The following is an 18,935-nucleotide window of genomic DNA, read 5'->3' as shown; positions in this document are numbered from 1 at the left end:
AGAAGGAGAAGGAGAAGGAGAAGGAGAAGGAGAAGGAGAAGGAGAAGGAGAAGGAGAAGAAGAAAAAAAAATGTATTTTGGAATAGTTGTTAGCTTCATCAAACTCAGTGCTTGTTAGTAAGGTCATAACTACTTAGGTACCTCCAAGCCTCTGTAAATGTTTTGGTTTTTTTGTGTATACAGCTGCATTGGCCTCACTAAACATAACCTCATGCGACTGGATCTATTCATGGAAGATTAGATGACAAATCCTATTGGGTCAGTCTAAACCAGATCTGATATAGTCATCATTACGAATACATCTCCTGATTGACTGTAACGGAGATGGCCAGAGCTCTCTTTCTTCAAAAGATGTGTATGACAAGCCCAGGAAGACCCAATTAGTTTTAATTGTATGTCACCACTAGAAAACATCCTGACTGATAAAACTCCTGTATCTCTTGCACTGTTGGTCTCTTTACCTATATTTCTAAAATATTCACTCCTGTTTTTAATGAATTGGGAGAAGACTATTGATTAAGCCGTAAAAAAGTCTAAAGAGTTCAATGTTCTTAGCTCAATAAAAGATAACTGTTTGTTGAATTTAATTAATAAAAAAAATCCTTACTTTTTTTTTTTTTWAATTTTATCCTAGATTGTTGACTGACTAATAAAACTAGGCATATATAGTTTTCCACCTGGTTCCACTTCCTCCACAGGAGTTACGGTTTTCAGAAAGTACCAAATAACTACTTGATCCATATCAAGTCTCTTTAAAATGTCTCATGTTAGGTCTCACAATCTCTGGCTGCTTGATGCTCAGATATATATTGGCTCTTTCCTGTCAATAAATAGCTCCTGCCATTGAATATTTCCTTGCCAAGATGCTGTGTATACCTCCTAGAGAAATATTGCCCGAAGGTCAGTGGAAACCAGTGTCTCAACTCCTTGAGTAGAAGTATGATACCTTCCTTATTTGTAGTCAGGGAAAAAGGACCTGTTCACTTTGACAGTCACTGGTCTAAAAACGGTAGCTGGCTAGTTTGCCTCTGTTTACCAGGAACAGTTTTCTTAATGATGATTCTTGTAAGATGGTTGCAGAGGCTCCATGAATTTAGTTTATATGGGCTGTGACCAATTAATGGTCTGCAGGTTGGGATAAGAGATAAACCRTGGGGAAACAGGTTGAAAAAGAGCTCTCTCTCCCATTATCATCATCTTGTCCCACACTGGACGTGTTGTGTGACCCACTGTCACTTTTAACTCAACCTGCAGATTTTGTCTGAGCTACTGAAACAAAGCAAGAATGGAAAGAAGCTACAGTTTTGATAGCATTTTTCTTTTTGCCCAAATAAAATATAGTTTACATGTTTTATGAGATTAATCTCTTGCTTCTGATTACAAGAATCTGATCAGCATATTAATAAGTTTAAAATAAAAAACCCTCGAACTATGCAACAGCTGCTGTTTTGCTGCTGAATCAATTCAGGGTATGTAATTTTTTATGAGATATTTATTGTAATAGAGAGAGGGATTTGTGTGTGTGTATGTGTGACTTTGAACTCGTGCTAATGTAACTAGTTATGTCTTCTCCACATAATGAAAAGAGCAGATGGAGGAGGAGATCCATTGTGTTGCCTAGTGGAGAGCATGTAGTTCAAGTGGTTGTTTTTGTGGGACAGCTTGCATGGACACAAGGCATGTCATGGATTGAACAGGACAATGTGTGACAGTAAGGAAGGGGGAAATACTGGGCTCCTGTTCCAGATGATGAACCATTAAGTGTAATGTTTTTGTTGACGCTCTTGCCTCTCCTCAATCAGTGTGCCAGACTTGAGGTCTAATCCTGAAGAGTTTTGAGGAAGTCCTGTTTGGTTACAGTTGTGGGTTCACTCAGCAGATCTGGAAGACATCCTATCAATGTGCTCTTTATCTGAAATGGGTTTATGCAGATTGCCTATCTGAATGGCACCTGGTAACCCCTGAAGTCATTTTAAATCCCATATTGCTAGAAAGATTAAAAAAATAGGTAAGACAATGTTCTTGTATGGAACTAGATGCAGCCTGAAGTATTTTCTTGACCTGTTCTTTAGAGATCCTGATTTGGAGTTGGAGGAAGGAGAATAAAGATATTGGTATTTTGCAATTCCAGGCTCATTGTGCAGCAGCTGATTCACCTTTAGAAGTTTATTGTGTTTTAAATGCAGTAGAGTGATCAGAACATGCATGTTTGATTCTTATGCGTTCTTTATTGTATTTACTGGGAGGTTTCTTAGCAAAATTTAAAATGCCCAGCCTCTGAAAACAAGAAAGGAAAATGCAGAAGCTGGAAAGCAGAAGAAATATAAATTGTATGCCTGTACATAGTTAAAATAGGAGACTATTTCATTATGACTGAAAGAGAATTCAACGTGTTGCTGTAGAAACCCTGGCAAATGCATTAACCTCAATGCCCAACTGTTGAATTCTTTTAACAGCTTTATTTTTAATAGATATTTACTTAAGAATATATCTCAGCTCTGTTGCCATATATGTTTTGTATTTCTGCACAAAGAGAGGTATTATTCYTCTCAGGTGGGTTGCATGAATAGCTCAACTAACTGTTGTGAACAACTTGCTTTCATAGGTGGCATGTTCTCTGGATATGTCTGCTGCCTCTGCTCAGTGATGAGAAATATCCATTCCTGCTTAAGCAGGACAAGCATTCTTTTCCAGAGTATTCAGAACAAATCAAGAGAGAGATCTGTAAGAATCTGAGATTTCAAGGAATCCTGTTTGGTTAGATCTCCAGCCTTACAGAAGACCAAGGAATGTGCAGACTGGGGAACTGCCAGAAAGTTCTGCTGTTTTGTCTTGGCGAGATATTCATACCTCCTCTTGTCTTTCTCCTCTCACCAGCCACCCCCACCCAGAAGTGTTGATGCTGGTTTGGTGCCCAGAATACATGATCTCTCCTCAGAATGTTAAAGACAATCTGGAATAAGGGTTTATGTCAGCTGTTGCTTAAAGGAATGAAAAACAAACTTGGATCTTGAATAATATGTTGTTCCTCACACAAAGAGCAGATAGATTGTGACCTGGATGTTCTTTAGGGGGTATAAATTAGAGCAGAGTTAGTCATTGATGACAAACAAAGTTAAATATAGACTTTGGAGACTGCACCCTCCTTTTCCTCTTCAGATTGCTCACAACCTTTTCAGTCACTTGCTTATTGTTTGATGCTGCCCGATAAAGTGATTGCATGTCACTGGTGCTTGACTCTTGAATGCTCTAATCCTGCAAAAGAAAAGTCTAAGGCAGCAACYTATGGAAGCGTGTCATGGTCTCACCTTCCACTGACACCACAAGGACTTCATCAGCTTTACACCTTGTTGGTTTCTTGGGTAATGGTGACAGACAGAGAAGATATGATCAAGCCATTTGACCTCAGATTCCCCAGATGACAGCATGCGATGGRATTAGGTGGTAGATAGACAAGATTAGGAAAGTATCGGGCTATTTTAGCACTTTCCAGAGTCTACTTGAAGTATTATCACTATCTAGCTCTTTATAATGTTGGGTAGTCTTGAGCTTGCTTCATGGGTCTTCTCCCATTGTTGCATGCACGCCATGGTGTCTGTGGCCACAGATGTGGAGCACACGCCATTTTTATGCATGATTTATTTAATTACCTCTGTGTCAGGGCTCTGGCAAGAGGCTTTACGGGATCCAAGTTCTGAACAGTGCAGTCATGATCCTGTCAGTCATGTTTCAGCTCCATTGTCAGAAGTCTAATATAGGGCTTGAGGAACCTAATCCCAGTGGTCATTTCTTAATTGCTGCGCTTTGCCCCATATGCTTGCCAATTGTATGTACCGATTCTCTATTAGTTTTCCATTTTCCGTCACCTTTCACCCTAGTCATAGTGAAAAACAAGCCAGTAATTTTGATAACCCAAGTCCTAATTGTAAACCGTGTGATTGGATTTCCGTAATAACCTCAATGTCAGGGCTGCTGGAAAAGCGCCAGGACGTCTGTTCCTCTGCTGGGTCAATCAAGTATTACTTGGGCTTTTTTTTCCCCTACATTTCTTTCTAGTAAACAGCACAATGCACTGGGGGGAAGCAGTGTTGTGGGAAGGAAGCTTTATCTGGAAGATGCATTCATGGCTTCTGCATGTGTCTTGGGATGGTGTCCCGGGGTTCAAAAACCAGCAGGTCATGTACCACAATCTTATACCTCAGTTAGAAAAAGCCTGTGTGGAGGAAAGCCTATAGCAAATAACTTTTAGTATCTTCTGGATAAACTGAGGAGTGGAGAAAAAGGATGGATCTTAACTTTATCATAAAATGTATTTCTCTTGTAGACCTTTTTGGTTTTTTGTCCCATAACAAAATTTTTCCTTTTTCTGTTTTTAAGCTCTAGTAAAAATCTCTGAAAGAAAGCTAGAGAAGTTCATGTGTCAGGGGTGTTAAAACAGAGAGACTGGGGGGAAAAATGGAAGTAGCAGAAAAAATGAATAGCTCTATAATTTACTATGCTTCTGTCTTCCACACACATGCACAGAAAAGTTTAAGTAGACACATGATATTGTAWAATCAAGGAATAATGCTGTCTGCTGCAGTCTTTATAGTACACTGCTAAAAATGTACTTCAAAATATTTTCAAAATGYTGTCTTCCCTGAGCATATCCTCTTCTGAGTCCTTATCAAATGACCATTTCATTCAGGTCTGCAGCTTCTCTGCTTTTGCCACCCACTCATGTCCCCAGCAATCTGAGATGGGCACTGGGAAGTCCTTYGTTTGTTTGTGCTCTGCTTTTCTTGGACTTCAAAGAATACCCATTGAAATGAGACTCTGCACTGCATCCAGCTGTATTTTCCTATTAGCTTGGACAGAGTTCCTAGTTTCCATACARATACATACAGTATGCATGAAAATCATGAAGCCATTAGGAGCAGGCTACATCATGTTCCAGCTTACTTCAGAATTTCTAGATATGAGGTACCTATGTCCCATCTACCAAAAACCTACCTGGGCTCTAGTCTGAGCATATCAGTTTTGAAAACAGGAATTCATTAGCTAAGTTCTACAAATAAACGGTCATGATTTACAAAAACCAAACTGATCAAACAAAAAGATATTCATTCTTTTGTCAAATAACAACAGCAATCATGGTCAATGTAGCTATATTATACAAACACAAATATATCTGCGAAATCACCCCCAGGGAAAATAAGTGTCTAAGTGAAAAACATATATATATATAACTTCACAGTTAATGAGTAACACACCATTCCTTTGTCACAATGATAATGCGCTTTATTTTTGATCATAATTTAAATAACTGTTGYCTATTTTCAATTAAAAAAATTMAATTCAATTCAATTAAAAAAAAATTTCTCCCATACCTCTCCTTTGAAAAAAAACCTTTTCAATTAAAAAAATGTTTTTTTTTCAAAGGAGAGGTATGGGAGAAAGAAGAGACATACTGCTTAAATATGGGACTAAGAAATACAGATCTGCACATCCGTTTCCAGCTTGGATTTTTTTAACATCTTTGTTCCTCATCTCCCCAGTCGTAAAATAGGAATATACATTTCTTCCAGGGATCTGGTGTGAAGATATCTAAAGAAGGAACTAATGTGTTTTCTAACCRCTGCATGCATTCAGTTCCTAGCACCACAGGGACCTGGACTCTGATGGGGCATTCAGGTGTCCTTAATACAAATGCTAATGCCATATAAGTATGGACATGCTTAAGAAATGAATCCATCTCAGGGAGACATATTTTCCCTGAATGTACTAGATCTGAAATGTGTTCTGAATTTTGCACTTGATTTAATCTGTGAAGAACTAAGTGAGACCACATATTATTTCTACAACTCCATAACATTTATGAAAAAAATCTCATTTTGAAACAAAATCATCATAAGAAAGTATATCTGTACTAGGCACACTTTCATGATATGTTATATAGGCTTTCATTGTGAAGAAGTTCTCCCAAAATTACATGTAAGTGCTTCTGAATGCTCTCCTTCCCATCAGATATGAAAGTACTGTCATAACCACTGTTTTCCAGATGGAGAAATTGAGGCACAAAGAAATCACAAGGTCTGGCCAAGTTCAGAAAAAAAAAAAAAAAAAAAGCAGGGGCTTAAACTTGGATCTCCAACAGTCCAAGACCACTCTAGTAGATCCAGATTCTGATATATTTTCCTATCTGCCATCAGTCTTATACCAGGCATCTGATGAACAGAGGTTTACTGAAGACCGTAGCAGTACTTAGGTGGCAGGATCCAGCGTGGATCTGGGCTGGATGTGCATCTGGCTCAGTCTATAGTCTGTTGATGTTGACCTCAGTATCTTCCTCTTGGAGGAAAAACTCAAGTTACTTGGTAGCTTTCGCTTCAGCATAGCGCTTACACATAGCCCTTGCCCTTCCCCTGCCAGGAAAGATGTCCTGAAGTTGTTTGCCAGACTTTGTGGGTCAAGAGACGTATGTTGACCTACTGCGTGGCCATTCTTCTTGCCAAGAGGAACTGACTGATGTGCTGAATCAGCACATTCCTCAAGAAGCAGCAGTTCAGATGCTAGAGAAGATAGAGATAGAGATAGAGAAAAAGATAGAGATCTTTTTCTCATTTGCTATGGACCTGAAGCTTGTGCTAATTCGGCAAAGCAGCGTTTGCCTTTGCCTCTAGGTGGCTTGGGCTGCATATCCRCAGCCTTTCTGGATCATTCAGAGCATATGGACTATGACAGAATTTCTCACTAGAGCTGCTTTTGCTACAGATGCCTCATTCACAGGACCATATTTGCTCTGTTGAGCTGGCAGTGTGACTGCAGCTCAGCTTCACTGATGGACAGAGTGCTCCTTTGTAGCTTCTGGATGAGCCAGACCCCAGTGAAAACTGCAGTTGACTCCTCCGCTGATGATGCCAAAGGTAAATTTTGTCCCTCATGAAACAGAAACTGCAGCTTTAAGAATTTCAAGCTGACAGACAAAGCAGCTGCAAGTAAACTACACCCTTTTCAATCATTTCTTGGATTTATAATTCCTATCTTTCCACGCTCTATCGACCTATGTTCTTTTGTCACCACTAGCTCTGAGTCCCCTCTGCCCTTCCCCATGTCTGTTATATCTTCCTCCTCATTTTCCAAGTCTTGTCCCTAGAGGAAAGAAAGCTCAAGCCTCATGCTATTGAATGACCAAGGTCACACAGAGCTGAGAACTTGGAGCCAGATAACCCATGTCCTTGTTCAATCCAGGAACCTCTGCCCAGGATTTCCCTTTCTGATTTAGTGTATGCTCTCTTACTGCACAATGTTTAGCTGTTTAGAGAAGGATTCATATGATTCAGTCATGTCCAATTGCACATGTTTACTCAAACGTCAGTCTCCACTGAATAACAAGATGAAGCAATAAAAACTTGAAATAAAGATAATCACTTTGACACTTTGGGAGAATCTGTCTGTGTACAGCTTATGAAATACACTGTAGCTTTATGAACTGTCTATTTTTATGTCTAATCCCTATCTCTGTGTACTGCCTCATGCTTCTTGTGCTAAGAAGTAGGGGAGTGGTGCCTTCCGCCTCTGCTCATGAAAGATATAGTCGTTAAGGGCTATTAACTGGTGAATAGGCATGGTCCACACAGAACAATGGGATGGCTGAAGTCTTGGGAAAAGCCATTTTTCTCCAAGGGCTGTGCAGGAGGCCAGGAACAGAACAAAGAAACCAGGTGTTACCACTGGGGTTTATGGACTGAGAGAAGCCCCAGAGGAGGCCTCCCAGTGGAGGGGAGAAATGGAGTTGAGGGCCTGGGGTGGAGAATGGAGGCAGCAACAAGGGGACATGCCTATATGGTACTGCTCCCATCTGCATGAACCACCAAGTCCAAGGGAAGCTCATTTGGGAGAAGGGGGAAAGCAGAGGCACATAAGCTCTAATGCTTGTGGAGACAGGCCTGGACAAGCTGCAAGGAGTTCCTAGAGGTCTCCATGGGACTCCGACTCCCAAAGCTTGAGAAAGAAGACATCAAAGACAGCAGATTTTGTGGTTCTGAGCTTGATGTTTTGCCTGGATCTTGTGCTACTTGTGGAGAAGGGGTCCCTATAGGAGCTGGGAATCTCCTTGGAAAGCTGGGCTTAGACCTGTGGCAGCATCTGGCATTCCCACTGCTTTGAAGGGGAAGGGCAAGAAGAAGTGACCATGCTGGTCCCTTTAAAATCAAGGAGAATAACAAGCCAGTAGAGGGGAATTTGACTAAAGCTATGCAGCTGGCACCAAAATAAGTCAAACTCTCCAGTGGGTTTTAGTACCTTGTTATCTTCTCATCCTAAGATCACCTGCTTCTGATCTTCTGATCCTAAACATCTGGAAATAGCATAATCTCTGCTCACTAACAAAATGCAGTAAAATTGCCCCTAGATGGATGCAGAAATATCTTGAAGGCCATCCCTCTCACTGAGCATGTTAGGCTCCATTCAGTGTTACAGTATATGGAATTTAGCAATCATTTCAAGTAGGGAATCATTGCCCAAATTGGAATTTTCCTAATCAGGACAATAACAAACACATCTTATGAAAAATTTAACAGGATTGATAATGACAAGTAGTCATAGACCCTTGTTTACTGCTAGTTTGAAAGACACTGACTCCAGCAGCTCCATAACATTCAGGAGGGCTTTTGACTCAGGCATGACCCTGCCTCAAAGTGGTGCTTGATCTGACAAGATAAGCCAGTCTATGGTACAGAAGCACAGTTTTAATCATCACTGTGTGAACATTTTACCTTGGAAGTATATTCATTTAAGTGTTTTAAATGGTCTCCAGGTGCTGTGAGATCCTTATAAAAACATAAAAATCATCTATGAATTTAAAATTCACATGTGTGGAAGGCCACGAAAGAGTAGAAGAGAAAGGTCAAGAGTTGGACCTCTTATCAGTTACCAGAAATTTCTAAGTGCCTGCAAGGCAAAGGAACATCATTCTTATCCTGTCTGACCCACTGAAATGCTATGATCTAAATTTGGTGACAAGTCCCTTTTTTGTCCCCCTTCCTACTCTATTTGCTGCTACTGTCTTTTTTAGAGAATGTAAGAATCATAATAATCAGCATTTTCTTGCATTGTATATAAAATAAAAGCAATAATTCAATAACAGAAAACCTTGAGCTAAGAGTRTTGTTTTTGGGACTGTCTTCATTTTCCTTCAGTGCACGAGTGGTGCGCTAGAAACTATTCCCTCTGGCAACCCATAAAACAGAAACTTCTCCATTTTTTCCACCCCAGGAAACATTCTGTCAGCAATTCACTTGTACTGTTCAACTATGAATATTGAGATGATTTTTTTGTCTCATTCCTAATGTATTAACACAAGGTGCAATGAGTATCTTCAGTATACTACAAACTGCGTGAATAATTACAATGTGAATAACACTAAGCCCAATCAGAAAAACACAGAAGGTTGGAATGAAATTTTGGATGCACAACAGGGCCTGTGACATTCTGAATTTATTCTACTTCTGTTCTACTGCTGTCAGAAAGCCCATTAGTTTTAAGGCCGTGGCCTTGTATACTTCAGTGTTTCTGAATATTCCTCAGGCAGGTGGTGCCCCATGTTTTAGTGATGGTGCTCATATGCAGAGAGATTAGGCATCAGTTGTTGTATCAGTATCAGTTGTTATTTTGCAGCTTATTACAGATGCACAGAGAGATATTAGTCATGAATGGAAATAAGATTTACATATCTGACTCGGAGTTCAGCAATGCCATAAACAATTTGGCTAAACAGGAGGATGCAGGCAACGATTGCAAGAACTCGTGATACATTTCACCTGCACAGAACATTTAAAAAAATGTTTTATTGTGCTTTGCATATGGGGGAAACATTTCCACCATTGGTGAATGTGTCTCAGAGAGAACTCCTTAAACTGCAATAACTTGTCTGTGACATTTTTATGCATACCCTATATGCAAGAGAGGGGAGAAATAGTACGCAGAATAATGCAAGCTACTGGTGAAACCTTAAAGGAGATCTGGCAAAGAACAGCAGCTGTGCATACAGTGTTGGTGCTTTCCAGGCTGAGTCTTGAAGAGACATATGAAGAAGGATGTAATAGTTTTGTGGACKTCCATGCTGAGTAGCTCTAATGCATGAGGATGGGGATTAGAGACTGYAAGAAGTTAGTTTTATGAGAATGTGCTAGATGGGCAACAACAGATACCATTTCTGATGGAGTTAAATCAGTGACCAATAACTTGAACAGGTGCAAGTTTTGGGATATGAGTGCTGTGAGGGCTAGATGCTTGTTTATCAAATGATTAATAGCATGTTAGCATGTTCCCAGGGAAGGACATCAGAATTGTAAATCTGATCTCCAAAATCACACTATCTCTTAATTCCAATTTAATAAATTAATTTGGCTTTTTTTTTTTTTTTTGAGAGATAATCAAACAGGATTCTTTTTATTTGGTTTCTGGTTTTCTGAGCTTAGAGTACATGCTTATATTCTGTTTATATTTTCATTTTTTTTTCTTCAAGACCACAAAGCAAGAAAGAATTTTTAATGAAAATGAAAACACTTTCATTCCTTCTAGAGATAGGCTTCAAGGTAATATCAAATGTCACAAGATACATGATAAAGAGGATAGCTTTGGCAAAACATACAAACATATATTTTTTGTATTGAGCCAAATAGTTCTGTTTCATTTCCAGGTTTATTGATTTCTCTAGGAATGTTGCTGGATAACTACTTAGTATTAGAACTGTTGTCCTTTTGATGCATTGAGGTGTTGCTTTTAGGAGTCAGATTTCCAGCTGCAGTATAGACATATTTTGAACATGCCTGGCTTCATGATCTCCCCTTTTGGACGTCGAGACTTATCCAGGAAAAATACTCATCTCTGCTTTTGAAATGCTGGGCACTGTGAATCTTATTAGCGTACCAATTTTATCACCAAAATAAAACAAGAATAAAAACAAAAAACCCCCCCTCAGTTTGGGGACCAGAGAGTTTTGAAATTCTGTATCCTGAAAAGCAGTTTCAGCATCAATGAGAGCTAAGCGACTTTTTTAGGTGATAGCAGAATTCTTAGAAACAGAAGAAGGGGAAAGAAATCAATGAGAAGAAATGATTAAGCACAAGTGCGTAATTCCAGGAAATGGGTGTTTTATCCATCTGCATTCTTAACCATCATTCATCACAATTAGTTACTGCACGATACCTGCAACTATAAATAGTTTTCATTTGACCTTTTCCTGCAGCTGTTGAGTACATAATATGCAGATAGGCCTCTGAATGCTTCCTCATGCTCCACATGTGAACTGATGCACACTACTGCACCAGACACGTAGAATATTGCACCAGTCACCCTTATGAATCAGTGCTTGATGCTTGTGCTGAGGTGGCTTTGCTCATCACCTCCTTGCCAGACCTTGCATTTTGATATGTACTTGCTCCTCGACACTGGCAGGGTTCCATAGGGCCTTCCTGCCACCAAATAGGTGACAGCAAGGACACAACCTAATGTTCTGAAAGTGCCATCAAAGCCTCTCACTTGTAACTCTAGTACCTTGCCTGGAATGTGCACCCATTGGCACCTTCAGGTCCTTTTCTGCCCTGGATTCAGTCTTTGTAGGAAATGGGTACCCTGCTGATTTCATCTAACCCAGGCTGAGGTTGCTACAGGGGTAAGTGGAAATGAAAATTCGTGTTTATATGCTACTCATCAATAGGAGGCAGATTTGGGACCCTCTTTCTCCTGTGATCCCTGTACAAAATCTCCTAAGRACTAACTAACAGCGATCATGGTTGATGTTCCTTGGTGTTCTCTTTCTTGCTAAGAAGCTATGGTCAAATGCTTTACACTTGGAAGGACTCATAAGGCTGCCTATCTGTGGCAAAAGATAGGAAAAGAATGGAAAGAGTGAATGGATTTTGTGCTTTAGACTAACACCATGATCAGCTTTCTCCACCAGAATCCTTTTCCTATTTTTACCCTTCTTTCTCACATTTTTACAGATTCTTAACCAAATGAAACTGGTACCCAAACAGAATGTTCTCCTGTCTGAAGACATTATCTAAATGCAAACAAAAGTTGGAGTGTTTCATCTTAGTTAATTTTTTTACTTCTTCTGCCCTTCTACTTCCCAGTTTTCTCTAGTATCTATCATGGTGCAGATTTTCTCTGTAGCTTGTGTCAATAACTGCTCTAATAATACCTTGTCCTAGCTTTTGCCATCACAACAAGGGCATTATAAAGCTATTTTTAAACTCCACCATATGAAAGGACGTCTAACTGCTAGCACTTGTGCTGCAGTCCACTGGTACAAAAATACGTGAAGTTAAATTGCTGGTTTTAAATTGCAGCTCACAATTTAACTGGGCCTGCACTTAATATATTCTTTGAAATAGATATGCATATGCGTGCACACCATGTGTTTGTCTTGAACATGAGTGGCTGATACCATTATGGGGTGGAATGGCCTCAGCAGCAAATAAAGGCACAGATCTGGCCAGGACCTCTAACTCAGAGCGAGCTTGTGATACAGAACAAGAAGGTAAACCTCAGTGAAGGAGGTTGTGGGGTAAAACACAGCCAGTTSCTGAAGTCTGGTAGATGGTGAAGGTAGGACACAGCAGAAGAGAAAGCTATGGCAGATGGAGACGTTAGGGAGATAGGGTTTGTCTTGCAAAGTTTTAGGCTCAGTAAAGCAGTTGATTCCTACTCTTTGCAGCTGTAATGGTGTCAGGCTGGTGTAGCTGTAAATTTGACTGTTAAAATAGTTTAATTCTAAAAATGATGTAATAAGTGAAAGCAAAGAATCTCAGCAAATAACGTATGTCCAACAATCTTTAACAACCACTTAAAATTTTAAAACATCTTCCTCTCTCTTCTACTCTTGTTGCCTGTTCTGCTTTTTTGAAGAGCGTTTGCTTCAGCTCCGTCCCAGAAGTGTAAGAAGATAGTCCTGCATTCCTGTTCAGCCTGGGGCCTCCTGGCTGTGCCTGTCAGTGTGGGATACAGAGGCTCACATGATGCTGATATCCTTCCAATATGAATGAAGGAGAAATCACCCCGTCCRTTTGTATCAGCCACAGAATAGCCACCAGATAGTGATCTAATACGGTTGTTGCCTTTCCTTATTGACTGTTGTGTTATGCCAACTTCCAAGTGAACTGTGCTGTTCTAAGAAAACACCATATTTGTCTTTGCAATTTTTACTATTAATCATCAGTTTTTTAAAGATAGCCTGGRCATTCCAACAGTTTTCTGTTCACAGTTTTTCTGAGGCCTTCCGCTGTAGTACATCAGGATATTCCCAGTCAATGTTTAAACTATTGGTGCAATTGCTTACGTTATCTAGCTACCAAGAGTGATGCCTTTGTGTGCCTTTCACAAAGGAGGACAACAAATCCATCCTAACAGCTTGCAACCAAATTTCAGACTTTACTGTGTCACTGTTTTGATATCATTACAGGAATGTCTCTCACAGATCAGGGTCCCATTACATCTGAGCACTGAGCACCTAAACATCTTAGCTCGTTGGGATCCCACACGTAACACAGCATTTCCCTTTTGCTGATTTAACTGATTGTGCAGCRTCTGGCTATAAGAAGAGCAACCCCAGGAGCTGCTCAGACCTGCTGAGACCCAACACATGGATTCAAGGCAACCTTCTTCATTTACTGGAAGGTAGAGGTCTAGTGGACCCTCTTCATACAGCAGCCCATTTGCTTCCCCTACAGGCAAGCAACAGATTATGCATACTTTTAAACTTGGTTCATGTCTGCATTTACCTTTCAATAGAAGAAAAGGCGCAGAAGGATCTATCTTGACATGCTCCAATGCGGTGGATACAACAGGGCAAAATGGTTTGGAGCACTCCCAGCCTCCCATTTCTGTGTGCTGAAATTTCTGACTGTCTGATAGAAGTGGTATGAAGATGACTCCCCGAGCAGCAGAGATTGATTTCTCCTTTGAGTAGCCATACTCTCTACAGAAGTATTCTTTCCAGTTATGTTTTGAAAGTCATCAGACATGCTGTTATAAATGATCACTGAAGATTACTGGAGATGCTGCAAAATAATAGTGAACCAAGCAGCAYCTGTAATTTCCACGGCTGGTTTGCAATCATCACTCAAAATGAACCCTATCTGAGTTGTAGGGCTAAACTTTTTTATTTTTTTTCCCTCCTCTTTACTGCTGTACACAGTTGAAACAGATACTCTGTCTCATGAATTTTTATGCAAAAAGCTGGGCTGCAATCCACCGCACTAACAGCTAGCTTTCTTTGTGAAGATCAAGACTAGCTCAAAAAATACTGTCGGGAAGTCCACATTTCCAATTACTTTGAGATTGTGTTACAGCTCAAGTGACTCTGAACTGCATATCTCTAATGTTCTTCCTTCTCAATTTCCCCAATATAAATCAGATACTACTTAAGCACAAAATTTATCACCATTCCTGTTTGTTAATAGAGGGTTTACTGTTTTATTATCATTATCACCTCCACAACGCTTGTTTTCTTGGGAGCCACTGATGTCATAAATGTCCTCAGTGCAAAGGAACAGACATGAATCAATTTTAATGGAAAATGAGCTATGATACCTGTATTCCTCTTTATCTTCAGCACATTGAATTGTCTCATAGCAATGCTTTGGCACTGGTGTGGCAGTATACGCAAGCRGTTCCCTAGATCTAAACATAAATAGAGTCCTAGTATCTACTAAGCTATATACAAACACTGATCCTCTGTAACTCTCCTCTCTGACTTGGAGGTATCAGTGTTTCTAGTATATGTAGAAATCTTAGGTCAGACTGCAAACTCTTATGCATTTTTTTCATCTCATGTTGTGATTGGGGGTTACTATAGTTTTTTTGAAGAAACCTGATCGCATCTGGCTGACAAGAAAGGAAAACTGGGTGGCATAGCTCCAAAGTCTGTTCCCTAAATTCCTGCAYTGAAAATTTAGGTTTGGTCAATCAAAAAAAGGCAGATTCCAGGCAAAGCTAGCAAGGAGAGTCCTTGGTGGGAGGTAGTCTTGAGATTTGCATTTCATCCACAGCGAAGGAGTTTTTTACCCTCTCTTCAGTTTTCCTGAAGATAGCTTTTATGGTTTTAGTCTTTTCTTCCTGCAGTTTATGCATTATGTAGAATTTAAGGACAGCTGGGAAGAGACAATGTCTGCACTAGCCACTATTCCTGCCACAGAGCATGCCAGAGTCTACCGTGTCCTTTCGTAGAAAAGTCTAGAGAAACTAACCACCACCTAAAACACCCACTTAACTTCCCTAAATGGGACACAGAATTTATGTCCATGTGAAAGAGGTAGGGCAGTTGGTGTTCAGATCAAGAGATATGGATTCTTTTTTTTTCTCCTAGGTTTAGTAGAAAAAGAAAGCAAAGGACATAGGAGTGGAGGAATGGTAGTCATCTTCTGAGCCTATCAGATATTTTACTGCACCTGATTCTTCAAATGATTTTTTTTAATGATTTCATGGAAAGATGTCATCCAAATGTTATCACCTTCTGAAGAAGTTCTCTGCTCTTGTATTTACTCTRTTGTGTTGGTCCAGCCCGACAACAAGTCTAACTGACTTCTGCCCTTCARCAGTACCTCTCTGGTTGTCCCTCTCTGGGAACAACCTCTCCTGCATGGGAGAATGGCCACAAATGAGGGCCATGTCCCACCCTGGGGCACTTTCCCTGTGGGAGGTCTCCAGAAAGCTGAGCTCCTTGGATGCACTTTTTCTTTCTTCCCATCGGTCCATAAGCCTTATCTGAAATGCTTGAACTGTTGTCCCTAAGATACAAAGCTGTTTTGTTTTAATGCTCTTCTCTCCATGGTAACTTTTAGATCCTSTCTGTCTATTCTCTCTGTTGGACAGGCTGTCCCACTGCAGACAGAGTAGAGGTCCCAGAGCTGCTGAGCTGTGTTCTCCAATCTTCCTTTGRCCTGCTGTGTCATCTTGGATAAGCAACTTAGGGCTGGGCTTCTTTTGTATGGATGTCAGTCACATAGTGATGTTTTTGATGTTTTTGTATAATTTCCTTCAWATTAGGTGCCTGAATATATTTGAAAATATATCCGTGTGCTTTTTTTTTTTTWAAAAAAAAAGTCTGATTTATTTTTAAGAAATCTGACTTCTAATTTTTAATCTTAATGCCTGGATTTCCTYATTTGGTACAAGTGTTTGCTGTGAAAGCCTAAGCCTCCTTCACAAGGATACAGAAACATGAATTTTTAGGATGAAAATGCTGTGCTTGTTAATTACAAAAGTTATTTTTACCCCTTCTTACCTGTAACATTCTTACTTGGATTGAATTTAACTATACTTCATTCTCAGTTTAACTCCAGGAACATTAGTAGACTCCAGTATAACCAGATACTTCCTCTCAGTTCTTACAGTATATGTACTGTTTTTAGTAAATTATAAATATGCAACATTTCTTTCAAAAATTAAAACAAGAAAATCCTGTATGCCTCTGACAAACCACTTATGATACCAAAGAAAAAGTATTTGTACTGCCAGTTCTCTTTTTTTTTTCTTATTCTTTTATTTTTTTTTAATGTTCCACAGGAACTTTTTTTTTATGAATTCTGAACCACAGATTCTTTAAATGGCCTTGTAATGAGATGACTCYTTTATATGAATTTGTGAACTTGACTGTCAATTCAGATCAATAAATCTTGAACCAATTGAGTTTTTTAATATAACTTACTGAAGAAGAAAGTACTGTGGATTTGATTGCTTCCTCCAGCTTTTGAAATGTAAAGAACAAATACGATATCAGAATAAAGATTTTGTTTTTTTCTCTTCAAGTTAGGCTTGCGCGATGTGTATTTAGCCATTCTGGCTGATTCATAGGCAGTAGTTTGCTTCTTCAAGAGCAAGAATAGGGTATTTCTTCTAAGATACAGTGAACAGTTCTGCAAATACTGTTTAAATGATATCCAGCCATATTATGGCAGCTCCTGCCAGTGCCTCTGTAAGTTAGGGGTTGTATCAGCATTTCCATTATAAATATAACATTTACACTATTACCACCTCCCTTGATTTATGTTGTGCTCTTGCACTATAATACAGAATCACATTTGCTTTGTTCACTCCAACTATGCAGCGCTGCATATAGGGCTGAGGGCTCGGGGGATTTTTCTTCAAGTGCTCCCAAATCTCTCTCCCGCACTATAAAGCGTAGCATTGCCGTTTCAGCAAATATTGATGCTTTTTATTCCTTGCTTCCAGACATTATTCTGTTTATATGCTGTATACCTGGACTAAGGTGCATTTGCAGTTTACCAGTCCACATACTGCAGGTACTTTAAATCCCTCTGCGTATTACCTGCATGGTTAGTCAGAAGAAACAGATGTCTTTCTGCACTAAAGACCTGATTTTGCATTCTCATGTCCCTGATTCTTCCTCTGATTTTGGAGTCAAGACACAGGTCTAGAAGCACTGGGTGTTGAGAAGTGGCAGGAAGTGGAATTGAGTACAGGAATGCAATTTTATTCCCACTATATTCATGGTKCATTTATAAATCATTTTAGGTGGTTAGAAATTGATTAATATATGATGTTGCAGACCCACATAACAAGCTATTGTAAATGATGTAATCATTGTATCAGCAAGTGTGTTAGAAATAATATTTATAATGTCCTATAAGCAGTTGGGCTCAGTAGCTGTCTGTGTCAACTGACTCTTCAGTTATCTTCTATTGAAAGTCATTAAAATGTCTAATTCATCATGTATGAGCTATTTAGGAATGGACATTTCAATATCCAGTACACCCCCTATAGATTTACTAAAATTACTCTCTAGTCTTTTTTTTTTTTTTTTTTTACCTATTGCTTCACATAATTTTGTAACTTCAACATTTCTGTGAAGATCTGTGAACTGCTTGTTTGCTCACACCTAGAGTGGTGAAAATGTTACTGTTTACAACTTTTTTTTGTATTGGAAAAAAAGTGCTTGAGAATGTCTCTCTTTTTTAAACTATAAACCTATGTATTTTCTGAAAAACTGAAATAACAATTCTATACGATTGGTGCATAAATCTGCCTACATGGTCTGCTTTTTTGTCATGGGGCACACTGTGAAAAATCCTGAACTTTGGGCAACCCTTGCATGGTGAGTGAAAAATCCTGAGCTTTGGGCAATCCATGCCCCAATCTGTGGCAGGATGTGGTTGAGGAGGGATGACAAGGGCAATAGAGGGATCCCCCCCTAGCTTTGGTGCTGGTCCTTCCAGGTGYAAATAGAGCAAAAAGGGAAAATAATGAGTAGACATGAGGAGAGTGGTCACCCCTCCAGCCCTACCTGCACCACACCAGGTCAGTGCATGGGAGCAGCATCATTTGCAGGCTCGTGGGTACCACCTGTCCTGTGGATTAAAAGAGCAGAAGTGCAAACTCCAGGCTAGCAATCCAGCATACCTTTTAAATAGGCACTTAGACTAAGAAAAAGGAGAAAAGTAAAAAAAATTGAAGGCTATTATAACAATAATTACCCAGCAAGGCCCCTACATTTTTTCACCTGCTAACGCACTAGCAACTTTCTTCCCACCTCACAAATTATATTTACAGTTTCCTTGTAGTTTTTGCCCTGAAGTCAATTTTCACTCCAGCAACTTTTCTTCTGTTCTGTGCCTTGGCTCCTTAGGTCATTAACCTCAAGCAAGGAACTTTGTCAAATACTTTGAAAAACGAAGTCCACTCTATTTCCCTTGTCTGTCCTGGTGGCAATACAGCGCATTCAAAGAATTCCAGCAATTTTCTGAGGCATGACCTGCCTCTCCTGAAACATGCTGGTATCTTTGCAATCTTTCAGCAAGCTGTGCTGTACCAAATGTTCCTCCATTTGATCTTCTTAAATATTTACTCAACTGTTTCCAGTGACTCGCATTCAGCTAACTGGTCTCCAGTAACTTGACAAACTCAGATAGCTTGAAGATTTAAAAAAAATA

Source organism: Nothoprocta perdicaria, unplaced genomic scaffold, assembly GCF_003342845.1.
Source record: "Nothoprocta perdicaria isolate Ctin4 unplaced genomic scaffold, notPer1 scaffold_63, whole genome shotgun sequence".
Classification (NCBI taxonomy): Eukaryota; Metazoa; Chordata; class Aves; order Tinamiformes; family Tinamidae; genus Nothoprocta; species Nothoprocta perdicaria.
Note: the sequence above shows the minus strand (reverse complement) of the source record.